Here is a 16,517-nt window from a genome sequence, read left to right as displayed (position 1 = left end):
CAGTCTTCATGGTCCGGATGCGCGAGCTACATATATGGAATTTGCGTGCATCAGATCAACCGTCCGGACGACATGTTCTATGGTCTGGACACACGAAGCCTTGATATGGAAATTGCGTACAGCTAAGGTGCGATCGTCCGGACGACAGAGCAACACCGTCCGGACGTGGCTTAATTCAAGAAAGAATTCTTGCGAAATTTGGAAAGCCGATCGCACAGCTGTTTGTCCGGATGCCTTATGTCTACCTTCTGGACGACGCCTAGGTTTTTCAAACTAGACACTCATTTGGACCTGCAGCCTATAAATAGAGGTCCCTAGGCTTGAGAACTGCAAGAACTTGGTATTGAATTCTGTAATGCTTAGAGAGTCATATTTTTAGAGTTATTGTGCTGAGTTGATCTATCTCTTCAGTCGTTGCCATTGTGTGCTGTTGCTGCGCTGATTTGAAGTCTATCATAAGGGTTGGCCCTAGGGTAAAGGATTCCATTGAAGACCCCTTCAAGTAGAAGACTTGGTTGGGAGGCGTTCGTGTTGGGTTACACGTTAGAGTGCAACGTACGACCACTGCATCAGAGGTATGTGAATGCTGCTACTTTGTAACTAGCTTTTTTTTCTAAATAGTGGATATCCCGGGTTTGGCTGCCCCGGAGTGGTTTTTCTTTTAATTGAGTCTCCACTTCGTCAACAAAATATTTGTCTCCTTTAATTCCGCATTTAATATTTTGTTGCACACATTTTTGCACACACTTGTTTATATTAAAGTGTCATTTAATTTTTCACTTTCTATCTCTCAATATCAAATATTTCCTAAGTTTGTCATAATCCATTGAGAACTATTATTTGATTCTTTACTTAGGTACAACCCTTTATATAGTACCAAGATCTTTTCCTTATTCTTGCATAAATTCTATCATCCTCAAAAGTCATTAGATTAGTGATGTGGTCGTTGTGTACAAAAATATCAATAATAAAATTACCACTCGCAATAGGATGAATCCTTCTAGGATAGGGCTATATTGAGGGTGTCGAACCTCAAGGACTGCAGGGGTGTTGTTATTAAGTTTATGAAGATTAAAAATAACTAAAGAAAAGGTTTGTTGATTTTGATTTTAACTAAGTTAAATGCATAAAACTAAAGATTTTAGTGATGAGAGAAAGAATAGGGGATTGATTTCACCACTCACCGCATAACAATAGTCAATCATAAATTAACAAGGGAAATTCATATTATGCATTATATAGTGCTCGTCTCACTCGAGTAGTCAAGAAATTATCTCTAAATAATAAGTATAATCCATCTTCGGTTGGCACGAACCGTCCACCTAACCACTAAGATGCAGTATGACCCGTCTTCCCTAGGTTTGGATTAGCTGCGTCTTTAATAGGATACACACAATCAATGGAAAAGTATAATCCATCTTCGGTTGGTACGAACTGTCTACCTAAATTACACTAAACTAGGGTGTAGTACAATCCTTCTTCCGCATGGCCTATCTAACCCTCTTGATCATATATCAATTAAAACCATTGTATAACAATCATTCACATAATCACAAAAAATATGAAGGATTGAGTTCAATCAATATAAAAGACTTTCTAAGACAAGATAAGAAATTCATAATAATTGAATATAAACATTAAGATCAATTCTCACAGTTATACAACCATCATGCATGTAGAAAATCCCAAACTAAGATACAATTAAACCATTGTTACTTGGAAATGGCCCTATTACAAATTTTGCTGCTCATCGTGGTACTGGGATGTAACGCCCTGCTTTTACAAAAAGCATAAGTGAAATTTTTTCGATTTCCACATGACATTACTAACTTATCAGAGTTATAAATTAGTAGCGGAATATAATTTTTCTTTAACCACACATCAGAGCTGACTAAATAACCACATTATATAAAAATAATAACATTTTGTTCTGATATAATAATTACATCCAAAATAATAACATATGTGCCACATGCGGCACTTAATAAATACATAATTATTGTCTTCTCCAACATAACAAATATTACATATTAAAATAATTATTCCAATAGTCTTGACCTTCAATCCGCCCTACAAAAACTCGCATGAGAATGCAGTTATCATCACAATCTCATGCTATGGTCTAGTGAGTCAACGGTCCTCAACCACAGTGATACACTAATTTATTTAACCATATACAATGCAATCAAATGATGACAATTATATCCACATACATTTAATCACATTCATTTGTCTACTTTAACTCTTTATTTACTTAAGTCATATAATTGCATTCATTCTTACTAAAGTTTTCTGCTTAGCTAAGGGGTTATCTATGAGCCTTATGCTCCTTAAACTGTAAAGCTTGTTGGTTCTTAGGGCCTTGTGCCTCGACTGTGAGCCTTGTGTTCACCAGTCTACCATGAGGCCTTGGGCTCCCACTGTGGGCCTTGTGCCAGCCAACTTATTATCATTATTCTTTCAAACTTTGGTTTATCCGTCGGTCTTATCAATGTATTGATGCCTTGGTACCTAAACTTTCAGTTTACCCGTTGGTGTAGTCAATTGCTTGACACCTTGGTACCTAAACCTCAGTTCATCCATTGGTCTCCTCAATTCACTGACGCCTTGGTACCTAAACCTCCAATCTTTTTATTAACCCATTCATAACTCATAATATGATCATGCGAACAACATCATATACATAATTCCAACCAAAGCATGTTAAACATATCAAATGTCAAACCATATGCATACAATTAAATAAAATAGCATCACTAGTCAATAAAGACTAAACCACACGTATCATTCTCATTGAGTAAGAAATACTCACAGTAATTCGTCTAGCTTCAGGAAAACGTTCACATATATAATCACTGCAATATATACATATATAATACAAGTAAATAGTGAATTAGTATAATTCACTAAAAATGCATTTTAATCCTATTTTCATTCTTGACTTTTAAACCTTAATATAATTTCCTAATTATCTACAATTTGTCCAATTACATTTTATTACTAATCTTTTATGTAGAATTTATTACGGCATTTATTAAGATCCTTAAGCATAATATTTCTTTTTTCCATTTTTGATCTTTAATCAATATAATGTCATTTGGACATTATAACGGCATATAAAATTGATTAATTATTCACGCGGCATTATAATAGCATTTATATATAATAGCTAAAATACCCATTTTATAAAAATAGATAAAATAGTTAAAACTCATAATTTTTACAGTAGAGTTTTGCAACCCAAAATAATTTAACCTTAAATCAACTAATATTAAGGCAAGTATTGTTTCAGTTATTTTAACTGAAACAGTGAAATACCAAAATATATTTAAGTATATATTTGACTTATTTTTATATCAAATAAACTTAATAAATACGTTAATATAATTAACGGGTTTTATACTTTAAAAACAGGTGGATTAGAATAACTACATAATTAATTCCATTGTTATCTTTTTATAAAGTTGAGTAGAATAACGTTATTATTATTATTATTAATGCCTAAAAATATTGTAAAATAATTGGGCGGCGTAATGACGCTTTTGTAAAATAGTGACTTTTTACTCGGGCATTATAACGGCGTGATTTATTATCTAAATACGCCACTTGAAATACCTTGTTAAAACACAACTTAAAATGTTAGATACTCAAATTAATAAAAACTATAAAATCACCAAAATATTAAAATAACACTTTATTTAAAACTAAATATCATTTTCCTTATATTTTCTTCTTCTTTCTTTTATCTTTTAGATCTAGAACGTTTTATCTCTTCTTCTTTTCTTTCTTCTCTTCTATTTTGGTTTTGCATAGCCAAACACACGCACACATACCTTGAGAGAAGAATAAAGAGTTGAGGGAGAGAGTTTAGGGCTTGGGCTTCACTTGTAAAGCCAAGAGGAAGAGAGATTCTTCAACTCCAAAGACCAAGCCAAAGAAAGAGAAGAGAAGAGAGTTGATTCTGCAGCTTTGCTTTGGGTTTTATGGAGGAAGTGGTTTGCTGGAACTTCCTTGTTGCCGAGAGAACACAAGGGATGGGAGAGGGCTGCTGTTCCAGGAAGAAACAGAGAGAGTAAGAGAGAGTTGAGAGGCTTTTCTGAGTTTTGCTATTGCTGTTTTTCTGGTTTTCTTTCTAATTTTTTGGGTACTGGCCGAGCAAGATAAGAGCAGAGAGGGGGAGCTTTTATGCACTAAACCAAGGGAATAAGCTGCAGGAAAATTCTGCAACAAGAGAGCATGGGTTTTGCAGTTTTTTTTGCTGCAGTAATCCGAAACCAAAGAGGAGAGATGTAAAGAGGAGGAGTTCCAGCTTGCTGAAACTTAGAGAAGAAACAGAAAAAATGAAGAAGGAAGAAGAAGAGTGAGGCGTGAAGATTGAACGTGAAGTGCCTCTCAATATATAGAAGCTTGGATGGCCAAGATTGATAAGTTTTGATTGTATCTAAAGTCCGAAAAATGACTTGGCCAGGTTGAGACGGATTCGTGGGCAACAAGTTTGGGAGATGAGATATTTTGTAGAGAAGGAGAGGGGAAGAGAACGAGGGGGGCTGTATCTACCTTCGGAGAGGTTTGGACGACTGAGATGGCTTGAGAGAGATCAGATCCAAGGGTCAGGAATGCTACTTGGGCAGCAAGTTTGATCCATGGAAGCTTCTCAAAAAATCTGCATCTTATCTCTAACTAACTACTTAGTTGATTTCTAACTAAATTGAACTAAGTTTTGTTCCTTTTTAAAACATATGGGCTGGGCTTACACATGAGGGCTGGGCTGGTTCTATGGGCTGGGCTGAGTTCATGTAGGAGTAAAATGGGCCCACAAATTATATATATCTGAATTTTCGTTCTATTTAAGGGCAGTATGTTTCATAGGTTTTTTTGTACCCTTAAAAAAGTCCAAAAATTATGAAATTTGGAGGGTAGATAGAAGACTTCGAGAAGAGCGTTCTATCTTTTGAATCGACCAAAACGGAGTTCGTTTGACCCTATTTTCAATACTCCAAAGTTTAAGATCCGTTTAAACTTTTATTAAACTAAAACTATAAAGGTTCCTTAATAAATGAATATTTATTTTTCATAAATATTCATATTTATTCTTTTGCCTTATTATTAGGTCATAAATCATATTTTAAGATATTTTATTCAATATCTTAAAATACGGGGTGTTACATGGGATGACCTCCTACCATGTTCTTCTCCTCTTCAACTTGTCAAGCCTCCAAAAAGAGTTTTTTGTTTAAAGCTAAGCACACATTTTCTTGAAGCTTATGGGTCTATTTATAGAGACTAGAAGAGGCCTAAAAGCCCTAGAAATCAAAGAAAAATTGGAACTTAGTCTCTTAGTTCAAGTAGGAGATTGAAAAATCAATCTAAGTAGGAAAAGGATTCCAAATTCGTCCAAATTTGCTGTCTATTATTGCAGGGCGATTTTGGTATAGTAAATGTCCGAATTAGGAAAAATATATTTCTGACATATTTGTTTTATTTTTTGTTATCTTTCCAACGCCAAATTTCATTGCAATCCAATTTTTGAATAGAAAGTTATGATCTAAAAATGGAGACGTGTGCAGAATATAAATTTGAATCCACTTTTATTGGAGAAATTCAGATTTAATCATTCCCTTGATTTGATTAAACTTAACCACATCATATAGGTCTTCTCAAAGTGTGCTTTAAGCCCAAAATAAATGGAATTAATTGCATCTTTATTTAAAATTTGAAAAAAAAAATAGAACAACACAAAATCAAACAAATAACAATGCTAAGGAATTAACATATATAAGTTAAGGAGCTTGAATGTGCAACATTCAACACTTATCACACCCCTAAACTTATATATTGCTAGTCCCTTAGCAATACAAAACAAGAAATAAAACTGAAAAGCAACAAGATAAATCCTTCTTTCGTGGGATATACGATTGTATTTAGCGTATGCAACAAGCCTTTTAAACCCCTAGGATTCCCTAGTGGACGAGTGAAGACTCGTGAGAGTTTGCTAGAATTGATACCCATAAACATTATGCAAAATCATGTTATCTATAAGATTGAAGTGTCACAAAAACAATGATTCTCATTCATTAGTAAGCTTAACAAAACAAATTCCATCTTCACAATTTCAGGGAATTAAAAATTAAGCTACTAACATGGCATTATGAGATATAGCAAGATTCAACTAGTGTAAAGTGAACTTAACACATAGTCATGAGGTTTCAAAAACTAATCTCAATCATGAATGGTTCAATCCTCAAAATTTGTTGGACTCCCCATTAGATAAAACAACAAAGGCATATTTTCTTCTTTTTATTATTGTTATTTTTTATATATATATGCAAGCTGTGCAATGCTTAGCTCCCTTAAGCTTTCTAATTGACCCATGTAACTAGCGTTAGGTCAATGACTCCCAAACCAGATGGTTTTAAGGCACTAGGTGTAAAACACCTTAAAGACTTACTAACTCGAGCCAAAAAGGCTGTGAAGCTAAACTTAGCCATTTTATCAATCAAAGCAAACTTCTACCTTTTGACGCGAATACTCAATGCTTAATGAGGCAAAAGGTCCGGTTACTCAGTGAAAAGCTCAAAGTGATCAATGGTCTTCTCTTTTTTTTCTTTTTTTTTTTATACCAAGGTTATTCCTCCAATAAGTTACCCAACTACATCCAAGATATTGATAACAGACATAATTGATTTCAAATTTCGTTCCCCATAGACTACGTGCTAGTGTGCTTGTGAGAATCAAATTGAAACAATAATATCTCATGCTGCTAAAGAAAATAACAAAACTTCTTAATTCCCTAGTCAAGTGATCATATGTTCATCATGTTAACCTCACCAATGATATACAAATCAGAATTAAAGTTCGACCAAATTCTTAAAGGTAGCATGTTCAGGCAGTTACAATATGTACAACAGGACAACAAAATATTTTTCCTACCCCCAAACTTAAAAGATACATTGTCCCCAATGTATAGATAGAGATACAATATTGGGTGGAAAGGAAAAATTGGGGCTGGTTGTACTCCCTCAAACTTCAATGTAAGAATGTTTGTCCTGAATAAAGCACAACTCTAACTGTATAATAAGCATCAAGAAAATCAACAGGATAAGTGTTAGTAAAGTGGGCTACCTCCCATTAGCGCTAAGTTTAACGTCTACAGCCAGACAAACCAGATCCACAAAGAAATCAAAAATAAAAATGGGGAAGGAGAAGAAAAACTCTTGGGATCCGTCAAGTAGATAGAAGCAGCATCTCCATTCTATTCAATGCCCTTTTATGTAGGGATGTAATCATTGCCATTGGTAACTCTGTTATTTATCTTCTTGGACCACCAGGAAAGAATGTTACCTGGAAGCAGTAATTAAGATGTTCTGGATATGGCCAATGGAGGAACGTCGAGTTTGGCAGTAGTGGGAAGCCAATAATTTGCTTGTCCTATGGATTGCCCTGTATCACAATTATCCACCTTGATGTTCATCATACCAGCCTCGAAGGGATCTTTAGCAAGAATGCAAGGAGGGGGCTCTACAATCGAGTTCTCTACGGAGTCTAGAAAGAAGCACTCAGCTTTATCCGATGGTTGTTGGACGGCATGGAATATGTTCAATTTTACCTTCAGATTCTCAAACCTGATCTTCATAATTCCGGTCCTACAATTTATGTTCGCATTAGCCGTAGCTAGGAAAGGGCAATCGAGGATTACAAGGATCATCTTTGTGGGATTAGCCACCGGTTCAGTATCAAGAACAATGAAGTCCACGGGGAAATAGAAATTGTCGACTTGGATAATAACATCCTCGATGATTCCCTGCGGTTTCTTGATGGATCGATCAGCCAATTGCAGGATAATTGGTGTGGGCTTTAATTCCCCCAAATCGAGTTGTAAATAGATCGAGTACGGCAATAGATTCACTCCAGCCCCCAAATCAAGGAGGGATTTATCAATCTTGTGGTCTCCAATAATACAGGAGATGGTGGGAGCACCAGGATCCTTGAACTTGGGAGGGAGACTGTGTTGAAGGATAGAACTGACCTGCTCAGTGAGAAACACCTTCTTCGGAATGTTGGCCTTTGTAAGTCGCTTTTGAGTATACAAATCTTTGAGGAATTTGGCATAAGCAGGCACTTGCTTGATGGCATCAAGGAGTGAGAGGTTGATTTTTACCTATTTGAAGACCTCCATCATATCTTGTATTTTCTCTCCTTGTTTCCCAAAGTGAGAAGGTGCTTTGAGACATTCTGGAAACGGGACCCGGGGCTCATATGGTATCTCAGTAGTGGGAGCAGATGAAGAAGAAGCCTCAGTGCTTACATGCTTAGCCTTTTCCTTCTGCAGATTTTGTGGGGTCTTTGTTTGCTCATCCTCCTTTTCTTGCACATGATTCTCGAACCTTCTTCCACTACGCAATGTGGCGATGGCTAGCACTTGTTGATGATTTGAAGTACTTGCTTTCTGCCATGTAGTGTCCCTTTGGGTTGGCTACTGGTTGACTTGGAAGTTTTCCCTCTTCCATCATGTTGAGTGTATTAGCCATCCGTCCCATTTGCACCTTTAACTTGGCAATGGCTTGGGAGTGAGAGTCCACTGTTTGATCCATCTTGCTCATAAATTTCAATAGCTGCTCTTGAAGGTCAGAATCCAACCGAGGAGATGGTGTGGCCTGAGACTGCTGTTGTGGAGGACTGTATGTGGAAGAAGGTTGATAGGGCTGCCTATTAGACTGAGCTTGATTGTACACCCCTGGGACCAAGTTACTGGTAGCTTGAGCCTTCCATGAGAAGTTTGGATGATTTTTCCACCTGGGTTATAAGTATTGGAGTAAGGATCATTACCCGGGTGTGAAAATGCTACATTAACCTACTCTGTTAAAACATTAGAAAAATTTGCAGCCGTAGGACAATCATTGACTTGATACATAGGACTCGAACAGAATGAACATGGTGAGTGCTGTGTGTTCATGTAAGCAGAATGAGGAGCAAAACCAGCCACCATCAATTGATCGAACTTCCTATTGATAGAATCAACTACTTGAGTGGCTATATCCAAAGATTGTCCTACTTCAAAAAGACCTTCGATCTCTGGTGCTTTATGTAACGCCCCGCTTTTGCAAAAAGCGTAGGTGAAAATTTTCGAATTTCCACAAGACATTACTAACTTATCAGAGGTAATTATTGGCAACGGAATAAATATAATATAAATTGGAAATAGGTTGACACTTCAGAGCTACTACTGAGAATACCTTAAATATATATAAAATAAGTCAGTCAGCATAATTATACAGACAGCAATACTAGTCATGCCACTCAGGGCTAAATAATTATACAAGCCAAAGTATATATATATAACTGGGGAATTATAAATATTGTTTTAAGATAGGCTAATGGTCTATAACAGGGTAGTCCCAAAACTTAGGCTTTCCAGCCTTACAAAACTGAACCAGGGACCATCTATGTGTCGGGATAGTCCTGATAATCCTCTTCTTCTTCATAGCCTGAACCATTACAAGTACCATACAAGGAGAAGAAAACAACATAAAGACTAAAGTAAGTCCACTGTTTCCAATAATAATATGAGAGCTGATTTATTTAGTAAATGCAACATAATGCAATGGCCAAATAATCACATGTATATACAAAATATAATCCATGATCGCGAGTCATAGACATAAAGTGAACATAAATGTAATCATAAAGCAATGACAGTCTTAAATATAGAGTTTTGGACATTTCCCTTTTTCCACTACTCTGTTGGCCTTGGCACGGTTAGCGTGTTATTTGAAACCTTGGTTTCCTCACATAACTTTTAATTATAATCTTTGGGAGCCTTGGCTCCTGGAAACCTTGGTTTCCCTGGTGACCTTGGTACACCAGTTTTGTATTTATTAATCTTTTCAGGTATCTCCTCATTCACTGAGAACCTTGGAACTCATGTGAAGCCTCGCATACCCACCGTGGATCTTGATCCAACAGCTTGTTATTAGGCAAGTTATTAGAAATAGTAAAATATGCAAAACCACATGCACAAACAAGTAAATAAAACAGTAAACATAATATTATAGGAAAATCAACCAGCTTCATCCTCAGTAAGTATAGAGATACTTACTAGTTTCTGCTTCAAAAGTCTTTCTCTTTAACTGCATAATTCCAATCATATAGTAATACTAGATTAGTGAAATGATGCTACAAATATGTTTACTATATTTATCCTTAAAGTACCATTTTAACCGTTGTCCTAATACTTCCGTTTTTGGTTCTCTTAATCAAGGTATTGAATGCCATCTTAGGTTATTGAATAATGAAACTAGAACATCCCTTTTTACTAGCCATTAACTCCACTAGTATGTTGATATATATATATATATATATATACAACTCTCTCTCATACCTTGATGTAGTTAAAATAATACTTTCCACACACACAAGCATTAGCCATATACCATTTACACTTACCTACTAGTTCATACTTTAATATTCTGATTCATGCAGGGAATTCCAACACACACACACACACACATATATACACACACCTTCCTTTTCATAAATCAGTACACCCATACTTCAACAGCTCACTTCCACAAAAGTATTAAAGCAAAGCTATTATCTTGCTTGTTTAAAGCTTCATGAGTGTAATTCTTTCAAGAGGAGAAATTACCCATGATTCTTAGGAACACATACTGAATTTTAGAGAGTAGAAAGGGAGATTTACTTACCAAGATTCGTACCCAACAGATTGGATGAAAGAAGGAGGTCCAACTTCAAAGCAAGGTGCTTGAAATGAGTTGGGAGCTGCTGGCTTTTGAGCTAGAATTTGAGAGAGGTTTCTGATGTTGGTTATTGGTGTTTTGTTGAGAAACAAGAGGGGATTCAGGGCTTTATTTCTATCACTAGGTGCTGGCTTCCACAGAAGAATGAGAGAGATTTTTCCATGGGAGATTCAATACCAAAACAGTGGAGGGGAGGGGAGCTTACGTGAGTGGCATGGGGAGAGTTTAGGCTGATTTTTAGTATCCCATGCAAGCTATATATAATAGTCACGAAGGGCTGAGATCAATCCAGCACAAATCCTTCCAAGGGTCGGATCTTTGGCAGCAAGAGAGAGAAATATCCATGCAAGATCATCTAATATCCAAGATTAGATTTTCTTCCATATCTTGAGTCATGATTAGATTGTACCACCATATCTAGTTCAATTTCAACCAAACTAAGCTAACTTAGGCTAACTAAATAAGTTTCAATCATCTGGAACCGTCCATGAGCAATGGGTTTAAAATCAAAGGTAAAAATCACTTTTCTGCTGTTCACCCGTAAGCTGCGTCGCACTGGATAAAATCGCTCGATCGAAACTAAGTCGATCGATCGACATCGACCCATAATCGCTCGATCGACCAGAAAGTCGCTCGATCGACTTCGCTTTACTGATCCAACTTTCTACATGCATAGCTACTTAATTCTATTAGACTAAGAGCATTTCTTAAATCTTATATTTATGCACATAATTTGATAGCTTAAGTGAGGTGTCTTTCTCGGGTATTACACTTTAGGTGCAGGTGCTCTACGTCTAGTGGATGCATGCTGAATGGAATTGTTACTCAAGTTTTCAAACAAAATGCATGCTTCATCCTCACTTTTCATCATGAATGTTCCCCCCACAAGATGCATCTACCATTTGTGTATTAGGCTCGGTCAAGCCTTCATCGAAGCTTTGCACTAGCTGCCACTTTGGGACAGCGTGGTGTGGGCATGATCTAAGTAGGTCCTTGAGTCTTTCCCAAGTCTCATACAATTGTTCTCCCTCATATTGGGAGATACTAGTGATAACTCTCCTAATATCATTGGTCTTTCTTATGGGAAAATACTTCTTCAGAAATTCTTGTTGCAATTGAGCTCTAGAAGTAATGGAGTTTGGTGCTAAGTAATGAAACCAATGTTTGGCTCTTTCCTTGAGGGAGAAGGGAAAGAGACGCATCCTTAGAGCGTCCTCAGTGAACCCACTCAATTTAATGGTAGCACAGATTGCTAGGAATTCACCGAGAAAGTGGTAAGGATTTTCAATACTAAGTCCTAGAAAAGATGGTAAACTCTGTATAGTGCTAGGCTTAATCTCATAGTGGGCTGTCGTAACATCCGGCAGCCTGAGACATGTGGGAGAAGTGTATGTGGTAGGGAGATAGTGATCTCTCAAAGCCATAGGGTTATTGTCACCCATAGTCTGAGTGGGGCGCTTTCCTAGCAAATTAGAGTTCCATTCAGATCTAAGTTGTCTAAGAGTGCGTTCAATGTCGGGGTCGCAAGAAATTATAGGCAATAATAGAGAACGACGACCCAGCATCAAATAAAAGAAAATAAAGATAAAAACAAAATAAAAAGCTCACAAACGGCCCATAGGAATGCTGGAATTTAGCTGCTGCAGATGCTGATGGCGCTGAGTGAGGAAAAAGTAAAAAATTAAAAATTAAAAAATAAAAATTAAAAAATAAAAAAATAAAAATAAAAATAAAAAATAAAAGCAAAATTAGAAATGAAAATCAAGAGTAAAAAGAAATAGGAAAAAAAGAAGAAGCTAGAATTAATCTTTAAAACTAAATAACGCAACCGTTAAGCTGTCCCTGATAATGGCGCCAGAAATGGATGTGGTCATTTTGTGTACAAAAATATCAATAATAAAATTACCACTCGCAATAAGACGAATCCTTGTAGGTTAGGGCTATATTGAGGGTGTCGAATTTCAAGGACTGTAGGGGTGTTGTTATTAAGTTTATGAAGATTAAAAATAACTAAAAAAAAGATTTGTTAATTTTGATTTTAACTAAGTTAAATGCATAAAACTAAAGACATAAAATTAAAGATTTTAGTGATGAGAGAAAGAATAGGGGATTGATTTCACCACTCACCGCATAACAATAGTCAATTATAAATTAACAAGGAAAATTCATACTATGCATGATATATGGCTCCTCTCACTCGAGTAGTTAAGAAATTACCTCTAAAGAATAAGTGTAATACATCTTCGGTTGCACGGACCATCCACCTAACTACTAAGATGCAGTACGACCCGTCTTCCCTAGGTATGTATTAGCTACGTCTTTAATAGGATACACATAGTCATTGGAAAAGTATAACCCATCTTCGGTTGGCACAAATTGTCTACCTAAATTACACTAAACTATGGTGTAGTACAATCCGTCTTCCCTAGGCATGGCCTATCTAACCCTTTTGATCATATGTCAATTAAAACAGTTGTACAACAATAATTCACATAATCATAGAAGATATGAATGATTGAGTTCAACCAATATAAAAGACTTTCTAAAACAAGATAAGAAATTCGTAATGATTGAATATAAACATTAAGATCAATTCTCATAGTTATACAACCATCATGCATATAGAAAATTCCAAACTAAGATACTATTAAACCATTGTTACTTGGAAAGGGCTACATCAACACCTTATTACGAATTTAGCTGCTTATCGTGGTGCTGGGATGACCTCCTACCATGTTCTTCTCATCTTCAACTTGTCAAGCCTCCAAGAATAATTTTCTATCTAAAGCTAAGCATACCTTCTCTTGAAGCTTAGGGGTCTATTTATAGAGACTAGAAGAGGCCTAAAAGCCCTAGAAATCAAAGAAAAATTGGAACTTAGTCTCTTAGTTCAAGTAGGAGATTGAAAATTCAATCCAAGTAGGAAAAGGATTCCAAATTCGTCCAAATTTGTGGTCTATTATTGCGGGGCAATTTTGGTATAGTAAATGTCCAAATTAGGAATATATATTTTTTTTTATTTTTTATTATCTTTCCAACACCACCAATTTCATTGCAATCCGATATTTGAGCAAAAAGTTATGATCTAAACACTGGGACGTGTGCATAATCTAAATTTAAATCCAATCCGATTTTGACTCTTATTGGAGAAATTCCGATTTAATTCTTCCTTTGATTTGATTAAACTTAACCACATCATATAGGTCTTCTCAAAGTGTGCTTTAAGCCCAAAATAAATGAAATTAATTACATTTTTATTTAAAACTTGAAAACAATAATGTTAGTTTGTAATTGGCTTCATTCTGTTGGACAAAATCACTTCTTTGTAATGATGCTTTTAAACAGGGATTCTGTTATTCAGAGTGCTTCCAGAAGATTCTGCACAGTCTACAAGTCAGAAAAATTGGATCCCTTGCAGCCGTCCGGACGACGTGATATATCGTCAGGACGCCCAACTATCCAAAGCATCATCCGTCCAGACGACGAGAACTTTCTGTCCGGACCTTCCTTTATGTCGAGAAGCTTCGAATTGCTCTAGCTTGCATCCGTCTGAACGTAATGGCAAATTGTCCGGCTGCTATTTAGAGTTCAAGAAGAATCCAGCGTTCAAGTGCATCCGTTCGAACGACGTGGCAATACCGTCCAGACGCCATTCAGTGTTCGACAAGTAATAGGGTTTCTGTCTCAGACAGATATGGGAAGATAGTTGTAACCATCCGGACAATGTGTGTTCCCGTTTGGACGTTATTCTTGATAAGGCAAGTCGTGTAGAATAAGTTCAACCGTCCGGACATCAAAGTCCATGGTCCGGACGCTCATACCTTATTATGGAAATTGCGTGCAACGGAAGTGCAACCGTCCGGACGTTAGGGCAACACCGTTCGGACATCCACCGGTATTTTGATCATAACGTTTTACTCAAATATCGGATTGGGACGAAATTGGCGTCATTGGAAAGCTAACGAAAAATGTTGTAATTTGATGGTCCATACGGCCAATAGAAACATCCGGACGGCCCTCCGTTCGGACTGAAGGTAGTAGCGTCTGGACTGCTCGCCAAAATTTGAGAATTTCTTAGAATTGCTTTTCAGACACGGAAACAGTTGCCCGTCAGAACACCCAAGGCTGCCGTCCGGATGTGTGTGCCAGAGACTCCGATTCTAACTAGAATTAGGGCTTCTAAAGCCTATAAATAAGAGGCTCTTGGCATGCATTTTGTACAAAATTCAGTAGTGAATTCCTTATAGCATAGAGAGGGTGTTTAGGGAGATATTGAACATCTGCTAGCTCTCTAGCTTTTGCCAGTGTGTGATTTGATCAGCTGTGAAGTCTATCTTAGCGGTTGGCCCTAAGGTAAAGGATTTCATTGAAGACCCCTTCAGGTAGGAGACCTGGTTGGGAGGCGTTCGTGTTGGGTTACAAGTCAAAGTTCAAGGTATGACCACTGCATCAGGGGTATGTGAGTGCTACTACTTTGTAACTAGTATTGTCTTCTGAATAGTGGATATCCTAGGTTTGGCTGCCCCGGAGTGGTTTTTCTCTTAATTGAGTTTTCACTTCGTTAACAAAATATTTGTCTCCTTAAATTCCGCATTCAATATTTTGTTGCACATTATTCACACACACAGTTAATTAGAAGTCCAATAATTTTCAAATAAAACAACACAAAATCAAACAAATAACAATGCTAAGGAATTAACATATATAAGTTAAGGAGCTTGAATGTGCAACATTCAACACTTATCAATTAGATCTTAATATTAAACCAAGTTAGTCATGCAGTTAATCAATTCTTCATGGCAATTAAAACACCTATCCACAAAATAAGGATTTCTTCAAGAGAATCATTCTATATGTATCACATATTAAATCCTTTATATCAATCAATTTAGGTTCTAGAAAACCCCAATAATTCATCAATTAATGGATTCTGACTTCTCCAAAGTTTGTTATCAAATCATTTAGTCAACTTATTCCATATTTGTCCTGAAAATACAATGAATCAATAATCTGCAATTTATGCACCTATCTTCAAAAGATACCAGATTCGGAATAATAGATACTCATTAGTCATAACATATATTTCCTTACATTCTAGGGTTAATCGGATATACCTAAATATTTATCAACTTAATAAATTTATCAACTTAATATCCATAAATTTGTCAAGGTATTAAGCATCTAAGTTTTGTAATCTATATCTTAAAAAATAAAATAAAAAATAAAATAAAAAATAAAAAATCATGACTATACCTCAAAATGATACTAGATATCAAATTATCCTAATCATGAAATTATTTCAACTTTCATACCCTAGGTTCCTTATCATACACTGAGATGTTGTTTGGGTGGGAGGTCTCTGCACTAAGATATCTAAATCTATTAGTCTTGATAACAAAATATTTATTCTATTCTTAACATCTATAAAACTATAGATCTTAAACTTGAAAGTTATATAAAAATCAACAACATTTATTTATGAATGTAATCAATAGTGACACTATACGAAAACATACATATTTCAACTTGCATATGATTTGGCATATATTTTCAAAAGTTTAATACCATTATGTTAGTATTTTATATTGGCTACATTCTGGATAACCAAAAACATTTTATGTAATGGTTGCAATTTAACAGGATGGTCGGTTTTCAATTCAGAATCTTCATGTATTCAGATAGTGTTCAAATCAAAGCATGTGATTGATCACAAGCTTCTAGAAGATGTTCATGAAGAGTCCTTGCAAATTCCAAGCCAAA

General features: G+C 36.0%; 1 long non-coding RNA gene across 1 annotated transcript; it reads right to left on the bottom strand.

Moving 5' to 3' along the window:
- Nucleotides 1–1,888: 1,888 nt before the first annotated feature.
- Nucleotides 1,889–4,355, bottom strand: LOC133867226 (uncharacterized). The gene is made up of 3 exons (XR_009900010.1): nucleotides 3,834–4,355; nucleotides 2,813–2,855; nucleotides 1,889–2,115 (listed from the first exon to the last, which is right to left on the bottom strand). It is a non-coding gene; the product is annotated as an uncharacterized LOC133867226 (long non-coding RNA).
- Nucleotides 4,356–16,517: the final 12,162 nt, after the last annotated feature.

Source organism: Alnus glutinosa, chromosome 4, assembly GCF_958979055.1.
Source record: "Alnus glutinosa chromosome 4, dhAlnGlut1.1, whole genome shotgun sequence".
NCBI classification, from domain to species: Eukaryota; Viridiplantae; Streptophyta; class Magnoliopsida; order Fagales; family Betulaceae; genus Alnus; species Alnus glutinosa.
This window is presented reverse-complemented; position numbering and strand designations above follow the sequence as displayed.